At 40.0% G+C, this 17,111-nt stretch overlaps 1 protein-coding gene across 4 annotated transcripts in view; it reads left to right on the forward strand.

Moving 5' to 3' along the window:
- The first annotated feature begins 11,506 nt into the window (after positions 1-11,506).
- The window catches only part of HNRNPC (heterogeneous nuclear ribonucleoprotein C (C1/C2)), a 42,320-nt gene continuing 36,715 nt past the window's right edge, over positions 11,507-17,111 (forward strand). For 2 of the 4 annotated variants that reach the window (XM_015569569.1, XM_015569570.1), the window contains exons 1-2: positions 11,507-11,664; positions 16,814-16,978. The gene's annotated coding sequence lies outside the window, so the exon portion shown is untranslated. The remainder of the gene's footprint in view (positions 11,665-16,813; positions 16,979-17,111) is intronic. The other 2 variants (XM_015569568.1, XM_015569571.1) reach the window with 1 other exon arrangement.

The following is a 17,111-nucleotide window of genomic DNA, read 5'->3' on the forward strand; positions in this document are numbered from 1 at the left end:
GTTAATACCGTTCTGTTTAGCTCTTCAGATGTTAACTCCTTGTAGAGCAGAGCTGGAAGGCTCTGCCTTTTCTCTATGCATATTGTAGTTGGAGAAAGAGCACCTAAAAGAATGCTTCATACACCAATTTCTCAACTAAAACTAAAGCTGAAAGCATTTGTTTCATTTGAGATTAATAGAAACTTTTTGGTGTTAGTAGAACGATCTTTAAATCTCTCCCTGAAGGGTAGCAACAGGGGAGATTTTCTGGATACCTGAGATCTCTTTGAAGAGAACAAACGATGGTCCACTGGTGGGAACAATGTGCCAGAACCCTTTCCAGGAAAAGAATGTATATCTTCCATTTAACTGTGACCATAGTTTCCAAACCAAATACTGGGATGTAATTATGCAAAAACAGGAACTGATATTTGAAAATAAGAAGTTTGTAAATCCTGCATGACTAGTCACTGCATTCATATTATACATTAAGTGGAATATGGTCTCAATTACTACATGGAATTCTCTCTTTTATGCACTCATTGTGTGCATTGGGAAAGCTCCCATTCTGGTTACTGACATGAAATGCAGGGATTCCCAGGAGGGTAAGAAAATATTTAATGGGCCCTGTGTGATTTCCCTGTATCCTATCAAATCCGCTTATATAATAAAGAGGTAATATGCAAATTGATCACCATGCACTCTCACAAGATGGCCACCCCCATGTGGTCAAAGATGGCCACACCCATGTGGTCACAAGATGGCCACCACAAGATGGCTGGCAGGGGAGGGCAGTTAGGGGTGACCAGGCCTGCAGAGGAGGGCAGTTGGGGACAACTGGGCCTTCAGGGGAGCAGTTAGGCATCGATCAGGCTGGCAGGGGAGTGGTTAGGGCGTAATCAGGCTGGCAGGCAGAAGCAGTTAGGGGCAATCAGTCAGGCAGGCAAGCAGTTAGGAGCCAGCAGTCCCGGATAAGAGAGGGATGTCTGACTGCTGGTTTAGGCCCGATCTGGGCTTAAACCGGTATTCAGACATCCCCCAAGGGGTCCCAGATTGGAGAGGGTGCAGGCTGGGTTGAGGGACACCCCCGCCCCCCAGAGCACGAATTTCATGCACCGGGCCTTTAGTAATTAAATAAAATAAAATAAATTGGAGGAGACTATTAGAAAGTATAGAAATCATCCAGAACATAAATTTCCCAGTGAAAAGAGGAAAACTCAACATAATATTTTCCTAAGTCTAGTGTCAAGTTATAAAAACTGGCCTTTTTCACACCCAAGATTGCTTCTTGCCCAAGCTATTTCACAATTTCTTTTAGTTCAAAAGTTGTTATAATGTGATTTCTTCCTGCCTAAAGTTTTGTATATTCTTATTGTTTTATTCTTCCCCAATATTCCCTGATTCCTTCTGCTTTTTTTCTTTATTGATTAAGGTATTACATATGTGTCCTTAACCCCCCCAATGCCCCTCCACCTCCCTGCTCATGCCCTCACCCCCCTAGTGTCTGTGTCCATTGATTATGCTTATATGTGTTCATACAAGTCTTTTGGTTTGTCTCTCCTCCTTACACCCACCCTCCTCTGCCTTCCCTCTGATGTTTTTTTTTTCTTTATTGATTAAGGTATTACAAATGTGTCCTTATCCCCTCATAGTCCCCCTACTCCCCCAGTCCTGCCCTCACCCTCACCCCGTGTTGTCTGCATCCATTGCTGATGCTTATATGCATGCATATAAGTCCTTTGGTTGATCTCTTCCCTTACCCCCACCCTCCCCTACCTTCTCTCTGAGGTTTGAGCATCTGATCAATGCTTCTCTGTTTTTGTTCATCGGTTTATGTTGTTCATTATAATCCACAAAGGAGTGAGATCACGTGATATTTATCTTTCTCCAACTGACTTATTTTGCTTAGCATAATGCTCTCCAGGTCCATCCATGCTGTTGCAAATGGTAGGAGTTCCTTTCTTTTGACAGCAGCGTAGTATTCCATTGTGTAGATGTACCACAAGTCCCAGACTGTTATCTCCTCCTTAGCCCAGAATAACATACACACCTTATTCTGCTTTACTGTGTTAGAATTTTCATGCTTATGCGAATTTCCTGTGCATATACATTGAGTGGCCAGATTATTATGACCACCCCATCAGTACAATGAAGTGAATTAGTTATGCAAATAATAATAATAATAATAATAATAAGACCTTGAGAGTATTTGCATAGGAAGTTTTCAATATTCAGTATTTTTGGAAGTGTCGATGAAGTACTGATGGGGTGGTCATAATAATCTGGCAACTCAGTGTATATTAATCTGGCCGGTCATAATAATCTGGCCACTCTGTGTGTGTGTGTGTGTGTGTGTGTGTGTGTGTGTATTTTTTTCCTGTGCGCATATATTAAAACATGATTTTCTCCTGTCATTTTAATTATTCAACTAGCCATAAGAATCAATATGGGAAGGGGGAGAATGTTCCCTTCCCCCACAACTTCTGAATGTGGAATGAAGGCTTTGTTTCATGTTAAAGGAATTTCAGTCATCAATAAGGAGTTGGAGATATAACATTTTTGGTGATTAAAAAAGCATTGGAAGCCCTTGCTAGTTTGGTAAGCAGATAGAGGATCAACCTGGGGCCTGGAAGGTCCTGGGTTCAATTCCAGTCAAGGGCACATGCCAAGGTTTCAGTCTGGATCTCTACCAGTGATGTTTCTCTCTCTTCCTCTTCCTTCCTCTCTGAAATCAATAAGAGTATATTTTTTAAAAAAGTAATGGAAGGGGCCCAGCCAGCATGGCTCAGTGGTTTAGTGTCAACTTATGAACCAGGAGGTCACTGTTCAATTCCAGGTCAGGGCACATGCCCCAGTTGCAGGCTCTATCCCCAGTGTGGGGTGTGCAAGGGGCAGCCAATCAATGATTCTCTCTCATCATTGATGTTTCTATCTCTCTCTCCGTCTCCCTCTCCCTCCCTCTCTGAAATAAATAAATATATATTAAAAATATTAATAAAATAAAAAATAAAGAGAGAGGAAGGGAGAGGGAAAGAAACATTGAAGTGACAAGGATACATCGAGCAGCTGCTTCCTGCACATGCCCCCCACCGGGGATCAAGCAGGAAACCTTGGAATGTGCCCTGAGCTGGAATGGAACTGGTGACTCTTTGGTGCATGGGAGGAAGCCTAACCAACTGAACCCCACTGGCCAGTGCAGTTTTTGGACATTTTTGTTCCCAATTTTATTTGGTTTAAATTTGTTTTTTTTAAAATAATTTATTAGTTTATTTATTTATTAAGTTTGTATATTAGTTTATATATTTTATTTTATTTTTTTTAATTTTTTATTACAAAGGGTATTACATATTCCATTGATTTTAGAAAGAGTGGAAGAGAGAGGGAAAGATAGAGAAATATCAATGTGAGAAAAACACATCAATTGGTTGCCTCCTGCATGCGCCCTGACCCGGTGCGGGAGGAGCCTGCAACCGAAGTATGTGCCCCTGACCAAAACCAAACCCGGAATGCTATGAACATAGGGGTGCATATATCCTTTCTGATTGGTGTTTCTGGTTTCTTGGGATATATTCCCAGAAGTGGGATCACAGGGTCAAATGGGAGTTCCATTTGTAGTTTTTTGAGGAAACTCCATACTGTCTTCCACAGTGGCTGCACCAGTCTGCATTCCCACCAGCAGTGGTTTAAATTTGAATTAGAAACAGGGTACTAGAAGAGGGCAAAGACGGGATAAATGGTGAAGGAAGGAGACTTGACTTTGGGTGGTGAACATACAATACAATATACAGATGATGTATTATAGAATTGTATATTTGAATCCTATATAAATTTATTAACCAATGTCACCCCAATAAATTCAATAAGAAATTTAAGAACCTTTCTATTATTGCATTATAAAAAAATTTAAATTTGAAAGTTGATACTTGATTCGGTTGTTGGAAACCTTTACTCACAGAAGCTTAATAAGGTTTTCTCTTGCTTTTTAGGACTCGTTAGAATGAAAGGGACTTTAATGGTATCTCCTCAATGCTTGAATCTGCCCAGTGAAATGTGTGCTAGCATGTAGTTTACCTTATTGTCCCTATTTCTACATTTCTTTACATTTCCAAAATTTACCATCCTTTGACCCTCTGCTATGCCAGAAGGGAATGGTAGTCAGGGTTCTTTGGACATGAGGTAGTGAGCAAGAAAGTAAGTTCTGAGGTTTTAGGTAACTGAATGTGCACTGAAATGACAAAAAGTCAGTAGTCAGGGGTGGAATTGTGGAATACGTAGTAACAAAAGATAAGAGTTACAATATTGGAAATGTTTTCCAGATCTTAAGACAGGTCTTCAAAATTGTATATAAAAATGTCCTTGAGTAAATTGTATAATGGTCAGTCACGTGAAAGGTAATTACTAAATGAAATGTAGTTTCATATTTGAAAGGATCTGGGCCAGTTTACGTAGTATTTTTTTCTAACATTTAGATATTTGCTTAGAAGGTCAATTTCTCCCATAATAATAAAATAAGTACTAATTATGAAATGTAAGAGTTGTGAACTGAAAAGCACTTTGTAACCTGTACCAAGATTAGTATAATAAAATCTTGTGCGTCAGAGCCAGGATAAAATCTTATGCGTCAGAGCCAGAAGGAGAACAGATGGCAAGTATGTTAAAGAAGGCTTAACCTATAGGAAGACAGATTTAGGTCATTGCTAGGAGGAAAATTAAAAGAGGAGCAAAGAGACAAAGGAAAAGATGGATAAAAACATTTAGTAGTGTCAACATAAGAAATGTCCAAACCTGTAAGAATTTTTATGAGTTTATTTGATCCAAACTGACGACAATTGCTTGGAAGCAAAATCTCAAGAGATTTTTCCAGAAAATGGCAGTTTTATCATTTATTTTACACATCAGAATCAAAGGGGAAGATGTATGATGGTCCCTAGATTGGATAAAAAAGAAAATGAATAGATACATATTTCTTTTACCTTGGTGGATACAGGATACTTAACAATTAACATTTACAGCACAGAAAGATGGTATGAGTGAGAATAAGATAACAGTGAGGGTTTCTGTGGTCTCATGGTCTGACAGGAGCTTGTGACCTGAGAGGTTTGGAAAGAAGATTACTCTGACATTTCAAAGGAATGTTATCATAGATGCAAAAAAGACAGTAGGCAGCTCAGTTAAAGATTGGCCTTTGTCAAGGAAGATATCCGCCCAGGACGTGACTACCTGCCATGACTGCTTTTAGTTAGGAATTTTTATGTTCAGACCATCATAGGTCTCTGCATGGTAGGCCTCCTCTAAGCTTGTTAGGTTTAGTATGTGGCCCCTTTTTCTTTTCTTTTCTTTTCTTTTTTTTTAATAAATGCCAGGGGAAAGGCAGTATGTGGCCCCTTTTCATCCACAGTAAGAAGGGGGAACAGAAATTGAGGAATTAGAAAAGACAGGAAGATTTTTTGATTAAGTGACTTATTTTTATAATACTTCTTTGAAGTGGCTGGAGCCTATATGATATAAGTCTCGAAACACTGTGTGGGAGAAACAAAATTTCCTCTACTTTCAAGGTTCTTTTTGCTGGTCTAATAATTAAATAGATAGGAGAAAGATTAGCAAGAAATGATAACTAAATTCATTACATACATATGGATGAGAATGTTGGTGGGGAGAATGGCACCAGGAATTAGACTAGTAGGGTTAGACCGGACCTTGGTTCGACAACCTTGGTACTTGAGTTCTGGTTAGGAAAGAATTCACAGGACTGGTTGTTAATTTTTTTTTTTTTTGTATTCCTCATTTCTTTCTTTCTTTTTTTTTTCTAATATATTTTATCGATTTTTTACAGAGAGGAAGGGAGAGGGATAGAGAGTTAGAAACATCGATGAGAGAGAAACATTGATCAGCTGCCTCCTGCACATCTCCCACTGGGGATGTGCCCGCAACCCTGGTACATGCCCTTAACCGGAATCAAACCTGGGACCCCTCAGTCCGCAGGCCAACGCTCTATCCACTGAGCCAAGCCGGTTTTGGCGTATTCCTCATTTCTATCCCAACTGACATAGGGGTAAACTCTTGAAAAGCATGCAAGAAAGAATATACTAAAATATTAATAATGGTTCTCTTGAAAACATAAATAAGTAGGGAATGACATAGATCATGCAGTAAAACTGATTTCTGGTAAAATGAAAAGTAGTTTTCTTTTTTTAAAAAAAATATATTTTATTGGTTTTTTACAGAGAGGAAGGGAGAAGGATAGAGAGTAAGAAATATTGGTGAGAGAAAAACATCAATCAGCTGCCTCCTGCACACCTCCTACTGGGGATGTACTCACAACCAAGGTACATGCCCTTGACCGGAATTGAACCTGGGACCTTTCAGTCCGCAGGCTGAAGCTCTATCCACTGAGCCAAACCGGTTAGGGCAAAAAGTAGTTTTCATTAACATCTTATGGACATTTTTATTCTATAAGAACAATAAATAATAAAACATTTTGGTGTTTATTGTTTGCTGGGAGCCGGTCCATCCTTGCTGTTTCAAGGGACCTGGCATATATGGCATACTGTTCTTAATATGTTTGCTCACCTTCTTGGCACTATGTGTTTTAACCAAGGTCACCTCTCTGAGAAAGGTTGTTTCCCCAGGTAGGGATTTTCCCCTGAAGTTAGGGAGGGAATAAAACCCCTCAAATGCCCTAACCTTTGGAATAGGAATGGATAGGATTAAAATAAACTGGTATAAATACAGATGTAACAGGAGAATAAAGACAGAACCTGGTGGGAGAACCTGGCTGGAGAACCTGGCTAGAACTTGGCTGGAGACTCGGACAAGAGAACCCGGCCATGATGATCAACTGAACGCAGCCTCCATGTCATTCATTCTTCGCCGACTCCGTCCACACCTTTGGGGACCCCTGGACCTGGTGGGATTGGACCCCAGCAATTGTTGTTTACTTAAGTCAAGAATTATATTAATTATATGTCAACCTCACATGCTCTGGGTCCTTCTGAGTAAGTGCTATATCTATACTAATCTACACTAATAAAAGCATAATATGCTAATTAGACCAAATGACCATCCGGACTTCTTTCCAGACAAAGTCTTGGTGGTGGAGGCCGAGGCAGAGGTGGTTAGGGGCAATCAGGCCAGCAGGGGAGCAGTTAGGGAGTGATCAGGCTGGCAGGGGAGCAGTAAGGAGGCAATCAGGCCAGCAGGAGAGTAGTTAGGGATTGATCAGGCCAGCAGGCAGGCAAGCAGTTAGGAGCCAGCAGTCCCGGATTGTGAGAGGGATGTCTGACTGCTGGTTTAGTCCCGATAGGGATTGGCCTAAACTGGCAGTTGGACATTCCCTGAGGGGTCCCAGATTGGAGAGGGTGCAGGCCAGGCTGAGGAAACCCCTCCTCCCATGCACGAGTTTCGTGCACCAGGCCTTTAGTGCAATATATAATAAGGAAAAGATAGTCGACCAGTCTGTTCTGAGACAATAGTAATTTCCCATACAAGTAAAAGTTAATGATTAATTTAATACAAATTACACTCTGTTTAAGATGCTGGGACACTGTAATAGGTAATAAGCAGGGAGAACACTGAGAGGAATAGGAATTAAACTCTTCCATCAAAAAACTTACCCAGGAGGGGGTAATGCTGAGTGTAAAGTTAACCACAGTGCTATGAGGTACTTTTAAACGAACTGCAATATGGTAATTGAGCTGAGCTTTAAGCATTCCCTTTGATTACTTGTTCAAAGTTGACAATTTGAAAAATAAAGAAAAGCACATACACAAAAAAGCACGTGTAATTTCCCTACCAGGAGAGAACCATTATTAATATTTTAGTATATTCTTTCTTACATGCTTTTCATTTTTCCTTTTAAAGTAGACTAAAGCACCTGTCCAGTGTGGCTCAGTGGTTGAGCACCAACCCATGAACCAAAAGGCCCTTAATTTGATTCCCAGTTGGGGCACATTCCTGGGTTATGGGCTCGATCCCCAGTAGGAGGCGTATGAAAAATGACTGACCAATATTTCCTTCTCTGTTGTAAATGTTTCCCTCCACGTGTCGCGTGGTTCAGGGTTCAGGATCTGGAAGAGGAGCCTCACACAAATGCAAGAGAAAAGACAAGAGATAACTTGGAAATATTGGGGGGCCAGGCGGGTAAGTCCAATTCAAGAGGAAAGACTTCCCCTGGTCTCAGGCTGCACCAACCTTTTATCTGGTTCAGGATCCACCCATAGTATAGCCCTTAGGCAGGGAGGTTCCAGTGACACAGAGATTTATTCTTATCAATAAGGATTTACATGATTAAAGGTGGGGAGGTTGCTTCAGCTACCATTACCTGGATTAAAAGAGGTGGTGCACAGCTCTGACCTTGGCTAGGGCTTCAAAGCTCACCAGCCTTCCAGGTTCTCTGTCTACACCTCTCTGCTAGTGAAGACAATAGGTGGTTTCCCACACTTCTCATTGATTTCTCTCTCTCTCTCAAATCAATAAACACATATAGTTAAAAGGAAATAAAGTAGCCTAAAGCGATACATACATGCATGTGGCAAAAATTGAAACAATAGAGAAATGCACACAACTGAAAAAGGTTGTCAATCAAGTTCACTGTCATCAATCCAATGCCAACAGGACACCCAAATTTGGGGTGCAGTGAAGAGAGACTTTATTCAAGTGAAGCAGCTGGGGTGTTACAGCACCTGTTACAGTCCAAGCAGAGGAAATGCCGCTGAAAGTGTGTTCTACTGGACTGAGGGGAAGCTGGCTTACATAGAGAGAAGTTCCTTCCCGTAGTCCCATTGGCACATTTCTATGCAAATGAGGGCTCCAAGTCCAAACTGTTTGATTGGTCCCAATAGCACTGTTGTGATTGGTCAGAATTGCCCATTCTTTTTTAAAAAATATATTTTATTGATTTTTTTAGAGAGAGGAAGGGAGAGGGGTAGAGAGTTAGAAACATCGATGAGAGAGAAACATCAATCAGCTGCCTCCTGCACACCCCCTACTGGGGATGTGCCCAAAACCAAGGTACATGCCTTTGACTGGAATTGAACCTGGGACCCCCCAGTCCGCAGGCCGATGCTCTATCCACTGAGCCAAACCAGTTAGGGCCAGAATTGCCCATTCTGAGTGACATTATTGAGCTGCTCAGATTAGTCTATAAAGATGAAAATGAGGGTATAACTGCATAGCTCCAATTGGAACGAGAAGGTCTGAGTCTCATGGGTCCAAATGTAATACCAGGAGCTATTTTATAAGGCTCAGCTCAGATGGCAGGAACACAGTGCAGGAAGCTTGGCAGCCTAGTTTGTGGTTTTTTCCTGAAATGCAGTGTGCATGAAAGGCCCCATATAAACAACAGCTAGCTGCTAGACCTTGATTATAAATTTGGGCCCAGTTAACCATAAGGAGTCCTTTTATTTTACCTTTTCTTACAAGTTTTTAATGAGTGCCCATTGCATGGAATAAAGTCCAAATTCTAGAGCAGTGCAAATGTGGCTCTTTAAGAACTGACAGACATTTTCTACAATTCCTTACATGCACAATACATTCCAGCCTTATTAAATTAATTAAAAATTTTGAATTTACCATGGTGTTTTATCTATCTTGTTTTGTATATAAGCTATTCTCTAAGCTTAAAATATACTTTTTTTTTTTAAAATATATTTTATTGATTTTTTACAGAGAGGAAGGGAGAGGGATAGTTTGAAACATCGATGAGAGAGAAACATCAATCAGCTGCCTCCTGCACATCTCCTAATGGGGATGTGCCTGCAACCAAGGTACATGCCCCCGACCGGAATCGAACCTAGGACCTTTCAGTCTGCAGGCTGACGCTCTATCCACTGAGCCAAACCGGTTTCGGCTTAAAATATACTTTGAGCTTCAAAAAATCTCCTCATTGAAGATTTTTTATCTTGTCTCAGTTCAATTAATTGTATTCTCAGGCTATTGTATTTATTAAACATGATTAAAAACTACCTTACAGTCATTTTTTAAAGATGTCCATCTTTTTTCTTAAATTGAGTTGCTTGAGGGCAAGGACTGTGTATTAATCTTCATAATATCTCCCAAGCCTTGCTTACTGTATTTGATCAATTAATGCTGATTGGGTAAGTGAACAAAGGACTGGAAAAAGTGTAAATAAAGAGAGTTTCTCCATATTGGGGACCCAGAATTTGAAAGACACATTTTTCCCTGGGCCTCCACAAAATTTAATAATAAAATGTAACTCCTGTAGTCTGCGCTGCAGTTCAGCCTTTGCTTCGGCAGGGTGCTGTGACTGTGGTCAGCTGGCCATCTTAATAAAGGCTCTTAAATTTAAATTCTGAGTCGGTGGTCTATCTCACTGAAGTGAACCCATAACATTAGTAGAGCTGGGCCGCCACCTGCACAACTGTTATACTATAAACAGAGGGGATTGCTTCTCCACCTTAAAAAAAAAAATCCATCAGTTAATCCGCATCTTTAACCCGCATCCACATTTTAAAAAATATATATCTTATTGACTTTTTACAGAGAGGGATAGAGAGCTAGAAACATCAATGAGAGAGAAACATCGATCAGCTGTTTCAGGTACATGCCCACAACCCAGGTACATGCCCTTGACTGGAATGGAACCTGGGACCCTTCAGTCCACAGGCCTACGCTATATCCACTGAGCCAAACCAGTCAGGGCTGCTTCCCCACCTTTTGTCTAAAATGAAGTGTAATAGGTTGGAGACGGGCCATTTTAGGATGAAGGTAAACTAGGGCCCAGATTAGGATGGGCAAGGGGGAAATCAATGGGGTAGGCCAATTTGGTTGGCACGGGTAGGGTATTAGTGAGATGACGGGGTCAGGCAATGGGAATTACAGGACTTGCATTTTAGACTTCCTTGATTTTTGTGATAGAGAGTAACAAGGAAGTTATTTGGACTGGGTGAGATAAGGGTTGTCTGAGGATGGGCTGGACAGGCTAAGACAAGTGAAATTGTCGGAGGGAACTGACATTCCAGTCTGGAGCTGAGAAGGAATCTGAGGTTGGAAAAACCGCAAGGCTGAGTCTTCATGGCTCCCTCCTCGCTCCCAAATAACTCATTTCTTTATCCACACAGAACGCTGGATGATCCACTTGACGCTTCTCCTTATTCCTAGGCCCGAGGCTAGGGCAGATGCTCCCAGAGCCCGCTACCAGCGGAAATCCCTTCCTCCCTCCCCGCCCTGGCGCAGCGGGAATTCCAAGATGTGGGCGGTCCTTTCATTAGGCGCTCTGAGGAGCAGAGATAGGGTAGGGCGGCCGCCAATCAGACCTCCCGGATACCCGGATGTGAAGCAGTACGCGATACAAAGGCGAGTTTCCACCCAGCGCTTCCTCAGCTAGAGTGGCCAATAAGCATTTCTCAGGAGATGAATGACAGGAAAAATAACCAGTTACAAACTAGTTCCTCTCACGCATGTGGAAATTCTTTTGCTTAGTCTAACCCACTGCTTATTGTGATTGAAAAGAATTGTGAAGTCGCAGCCAATGGGAAGAGTCTCAGTAGTGGGGCGGGGGCTAGGCCTTCGCCTCGGCGGCAGAGGAGACTCGGGGGCCATTTTGTGAAGAGACGAAGGCTGAGCGGTTGCGGCCGCGTTGCTGACCTCGAGCGGTAGCCGGCTTCTCCACGTAGAACCCGGGAGTAGGAGATTCAGAATCGAATCTCTTCTCCCTTTTCCCACCAGGTAAGTGGAGGAGATAGATGCAGGGGGAGGCGCTGGGTTCCCCTGTGAGCGCGTGGGGATGTGGGAGAGAAGACGAGGCAACCCTTTTCTCGGTAACTAGGCCCCCATTTATTCTCTTGGCGGTCGGGGTTTAGGTCCTGTGCGGGAGAGAGTTTTGTAGGCCTCAGCCCTTGTGTAGATTTAACCTGGTGTCCTCTAGGCCACGATCAGCAGGGGAAGTGTCCTTTTTTCGTTCTCTTTCTGGGTTAACGGCTGCTTTCCTTTCATTTTTTTACGACCATGAGGTCTCCAAGAGGGATCATGAAAGGGAAGATCGACATGCTCGTTCATATAGTTGAAGTTAATACAGTGCTGGTGCCTCTTGTTAAATTTAAAAATTGGGCGGGGTTTGAGGGAAGGATTACCAAGTAGACATTTTACCGCGTGTCTCTCAATCCTGGATCATGCCGCAGGGCATAAGAATAATAAATGTTATAACAGTGGGTTTAGTATTTTATAGATTACTTTTATTTTACCTCTCTGAGAAAAGGATGGACCGCGAAGTATTTATTTTCACTTATTTTTTTTTAAAGCTTGTAATCTCATATATTAACTACTAATTAAAGCTGACTTTTTATCTGCAGGTCATAAATCACTTGAAATATATATAAGTTAGTGGAATTTTCCTTGAGGTAGGTATTACTGTCTTTCTTGGAAAGAAATAGAGGTATAAGAATGATGGTTGCCAGGGTTATATTGAATCAAGAACGGAAATAGTAAGGAATTTAACCGCTAGGTTAGCTATAGGAATAATAGGCACTAAGTACTGAGTTTGAATGTTTACAAGAACCTAATTACAGCAACCACTAGCAGTAACTGGAATTTCCCAGACTGCACTTGGGAAAAATATTTAGGAGAATTGCATTTGTTACTAATACAATGTTCCCAGATGATCAAGTCTAATTTTCAGGATATTCTGGCATTAGTTTTCCAGACAATCTACACTGGCAAGATTCATAACTACGTACTTTTTTATTAAGCAAATTTCAATGTGCCTACTATTTGCCACGTCCTGACCTTTATTAAAATTTTTTTCTAAATTTATTATTATTTTTTTTTCTAAATTTATAAAAATAGCAGAAGTTTCTAAGTAGTATCACATTGCCTTATCCAAGAAATCGCTATTTAGGGGGTAAGGCAGGCTAGGAGGGGTCTATTAGGGGAAAGGGTGGGGGGCACACTTTCAACAATAAAGATATAAAAAAACCAAATTGCTATTTATTGTTGTGTAAGATTCAGTTGATTTTAATTTTCATAATGTGTTAATCTCACAAACTAACGTTAGTAAGTATGGCATAAACCAGTACTGCAAGGTAAATTTATTCCTGAAGAAACCTACTTGATAGGAAGTAAAAGCACTATTATTCTAGATACCCATGCAATTGTTGATTCCTCACCATTGTGGATAATGTAATAGGAATCAAAAACATTTTTTTTAAGCCTAAATATGTATATTATTTAATACACGGGCTTAAAAACTCAAGTTTATTACTGCAGAATTGTTAGAAATGAGTTAAGGGCGGTGATTGCTTAATTTAGGAAATCATTTACCTAATAAAAATGTTGGCAAATAAAGAATGTCAGGAATTAATATTTAAGAAGTTACTGATGAGTTGAAATTAATTGAAGGGCACTGGATGTGTTAAGTCAAAATGTACCAAGGTAACAATTCTTAGAGTTAGTCTGGAATGATTTGGCCACAGAATTAATATCTGAACGTTTCTAGATATCTTTTCAAATACGTAGGCATTAGAACATTTATATATTTGCTAGAGAGGAGGAGTTTAAGAAGGGTGACTAAATTGCAGACCTGACCTTTTTGTTTCCTATGCTGATGACACAGGAATGCTTGGTGGTGGTTGCTATTCCTTCAGTAGAGACTTTAAACATAGCTTATATTTGTAATTAGGTCTCTAGAGAGTTTCACATAGCAGGCGACCAACCTTGTTTTGGATGGAGTTTCTCTTAGAAATAAGCAAGGAATAAGCTCCAAAATAGCTAATTATTCAAATCTTAAAGATTATTTTAACTGGTGAAATTGTGAGATGTTAACTGGGGAGTGTAACAGTTGAAGAAATCTTAACTCCTAGGTTCTAGGAGTTAAAGAGAACTGGATTTTACACCCCCTGCCCCAATGCTATTATTACCTGTGTCGGGCAAATGAGTTAAAACTATTTAGATATTAGTTAAATATGTAATAGATGAGTTATAGAAATAAAATTGAAATCTAATCAGAAATTAAAATAGAAATCGCTAGATTTCTGATTCCTAGAACTCGTTTATTTCTGGAAGTTTTGAAAAATACAGAAATAGTTTTACGATTAGAAGTTTTTTTGTATATCATTAATGTTAACTGCCGTTAATGAAAGTATTTCAGTCTTCTAAGTGATTTTTCTTTCAAGTTTTTATTGATTTCATAGAGGAAGGGAGAAGGATAGAGGGATAGAAACATCAATGATGAGAATCATTGATTGGCTGCCTCCTGCACGCCCCCTACTGGGGATGGAGCCCACAACCCAGGCCTGTGCCCTGACCAGGAATCGAACCATGACCTCCTGGTTCATAGGTCAATGCTCAACCACTGAGCCATGCCTGCCGGGCAAGGGCAAGTAATTTTTTAGTAGTTATCTTTTGGGACAAATTTGTATATGCTCATACTTAATATGTATACTCATTCATTCTCATTGGGATCAGGGAAGATTATGGTTTTGTACATGATTAGATTTAGCAGAGAATTGACTGGTGAGAACCAGAACTACTAGATACAGCATAACTGCTGGTGTTATCTAAGGTACTCAAAATGTGGGGGCTATAAAGGGAAAAAGGATACTATTGGACTGTTTTTTAAATTCCTTGGTGTATTTACTATGATAAGTTATAATTTTCTTGGATATATATTATATAATATCAGGAATACATTCAAAGCCTTGCTGCTTAAACCTGTTGTCAGTACACTGGAAGGATAAGACACTTTGTTTATAAAGAATTTATCTTAACTAGGGGGATAGAGGTTCCTCATTAAACTCTTCACAGTCCCTAAACATGAGCTGACATCAGAATCAGCAAGAGGGCTAGTTAAAACATTGCTAGGCTCTCTAGCCCCAGAGTTTATAATTAAGTCAGTCTGGAATGGGCCCCATCATTTGCATTCCTAATAAGTGCCATGTGATACTAGTTGTCAGACCTCCCTTTGAGAATACCCCTTTAGAAGGGATCCAAACCACTCGGGATTGTCAAAGTACAGTATAATTTAGCTGTACTACTAAGTACAAAGCGTTGAAATTAGCTAAAATAGTGGTTTTTTTTAATGAGTGATAGCTACTTAATTTATAACATCTTGGGAGACATCTTAACTTCTTTGAAAGATGTCTTATATTAACAGCTTTTTAAGTTTTTTTTTTTTAAATAATATATTTTTATTGATTTCGGAGAGTTAAGGGAGAGAGGGGGAGAGAGAAAAGAGAAACATCAATGATGAGAGAGAATCATTGATCAGCTGCCTTCTTCAGGGCCCCCAACTGGGGGTTAAGCCTGCAATCCAGGCATGTACCCCAACCTGGAATTGAATGTTGACCTAGTTCATAGGTCAGTACATAACCATTGAGCCACACTGGCTGGGCAAGGTTATGTCTTGACACGTGCAAAGGATTTGTTTATAGATGAGCCACAAAGTTATGTTAACATATCCTGAAAATTTTAAGTACTAGATTCAGGCTATGACTCTAAGAAAAAAAAAAATTGACTATTCTTTCCAAACACTGAGTCGAAGGAGGTAACATTTAAAAGGATGTACATTTTCCTACAGCTTTTTCTGTAGTTTGTGCATTTGTACAATTTAACGCATCAAAACAAGTATACCAGTAACTTACATGTCATGCCTACACTGGTCTGCTTAAAAAAAATTTAGTTTAAATTTTAGAATTACTGTACTTCTGCTGTTGTTGTAGTCATTCATACATAGTTGACTTATGAAACACTTTCAAAGTCAGTTTAAAATTTTTCAGGTTACTGACATTTAGAAATGAGAATAAAACCTGGCTGAATATTGAAATGTGAATGCAACTAGTCCATTCTTTTTTTTTTTTAATATATTTCATTGATTTTTTACAGAGAGGAAGGGAGAGAGATAGTCAGAAACATCGATGGGAGAGAAACCCCGATCAGCCGCCTCCTGCACATCTCGCACTGGGGATATGCCCGCAACCAAGGCACATGCCCTTGACCGGAATTGAACCCGGGACCCTTCAGTGCGCAGGCCGAAGCTCTGTCCACCGAGCCAAGCCGGTCTCGGCAACTACTAGTCCATTCTTATTTACTCAAAGACCTACAGTCTAATTGCAGATCTTGTTTTTGCTGATGAGATAGCCAGCCAGTCATGTTATTTGTTTGTTATATATAAGATTCCTTGAATTAGCTATGTATACTTGCTTATAAATTATTGACAACTGATTATATATAGACCACTGAAACTTAAGGACCATAATTTTTCACCTGTCTTAGGACACTAAATATTCAGTAGCCATTATCTTTCCCTTCATCTTTTCGTTCTGTCAGTGAATAAATAATGGGTTCCTTGTTTAAAGCATCTTTTCTTGCCGTAGAACTTACTAGGTCTTGTGGTTTGTTCACTTAATTGGTTTTGAGAATCAATGTTTCTCTCTTATGTATCTTCATGGTAGACCATTCTCCTTCAGTCTGTATTACAGGAAAAATTACATGGACTTAAAATTTAAAAAGCCATGAATTTGCTTTCCTTCATTAATCTTTCTTGAGATTTGCTCACTTTACCTCTGTTGGCTTGAGATAGATAGATATATATATATCTTGCCCAAACTGTTATCAAGGTGAATGTTTGAACTTAACACCTTTTTTGAGACCCTTAAGGGAATACATGCACTTATTTTGATAATTCTAGTTATCTACTAATGTTGAGGAATTGTCAAGACAATCACTGGTAGAAGTGATTCTATAGAGGCTCTCCCCATCCCAGTGGAATGTTATGCTTTACCAAAATGTGTTAGATGCAGTGGACAGATGTTTCTGTCTTGGGGGTTTAGGGCACAACATTTCTGAGGAACTCTGACTCAATCTGTCCCTTCTCCTTTCACAGGGCAGCAAGGCGAACCCCATCCCTACTCACTGGAGCTCAGCTTTGATTTTTAACCTCCCTTCCCCACCCTTCCAGAACACACACATTCCCATTCCAAAACTGATTTTATAAAGAGCATTTTAAACATAATGATGCAACTTGGTGTGCACTACAGCAAATTCACAGGTGTTTTTTTTTTAATTGTTTCCAAAAACGGGACTTGGATTTAAGATGTAATTTTTAAAATTTCTATTTCTATTTTTTCTGCAGCAGTTGGGTTAGAGGAGGAGGAGCCTTTTAGCCTCTCATGAACTGACCT

This window comes from Myotis davidii, unplaced genomic scaffold (assembly GCF_000327345.1).
Source record: "Myotis davidii unplaced genomic scaffold, ASM32734v1 scaffold666, whole genome shotgun sequence".
Taxonomy (NCBI): domain Eukaryota; kingdom Metazoa; phylum Chordata; class Mammalia; order Chiroptera; family Vespertilionidae; genus Myotis; species Myotis davidii.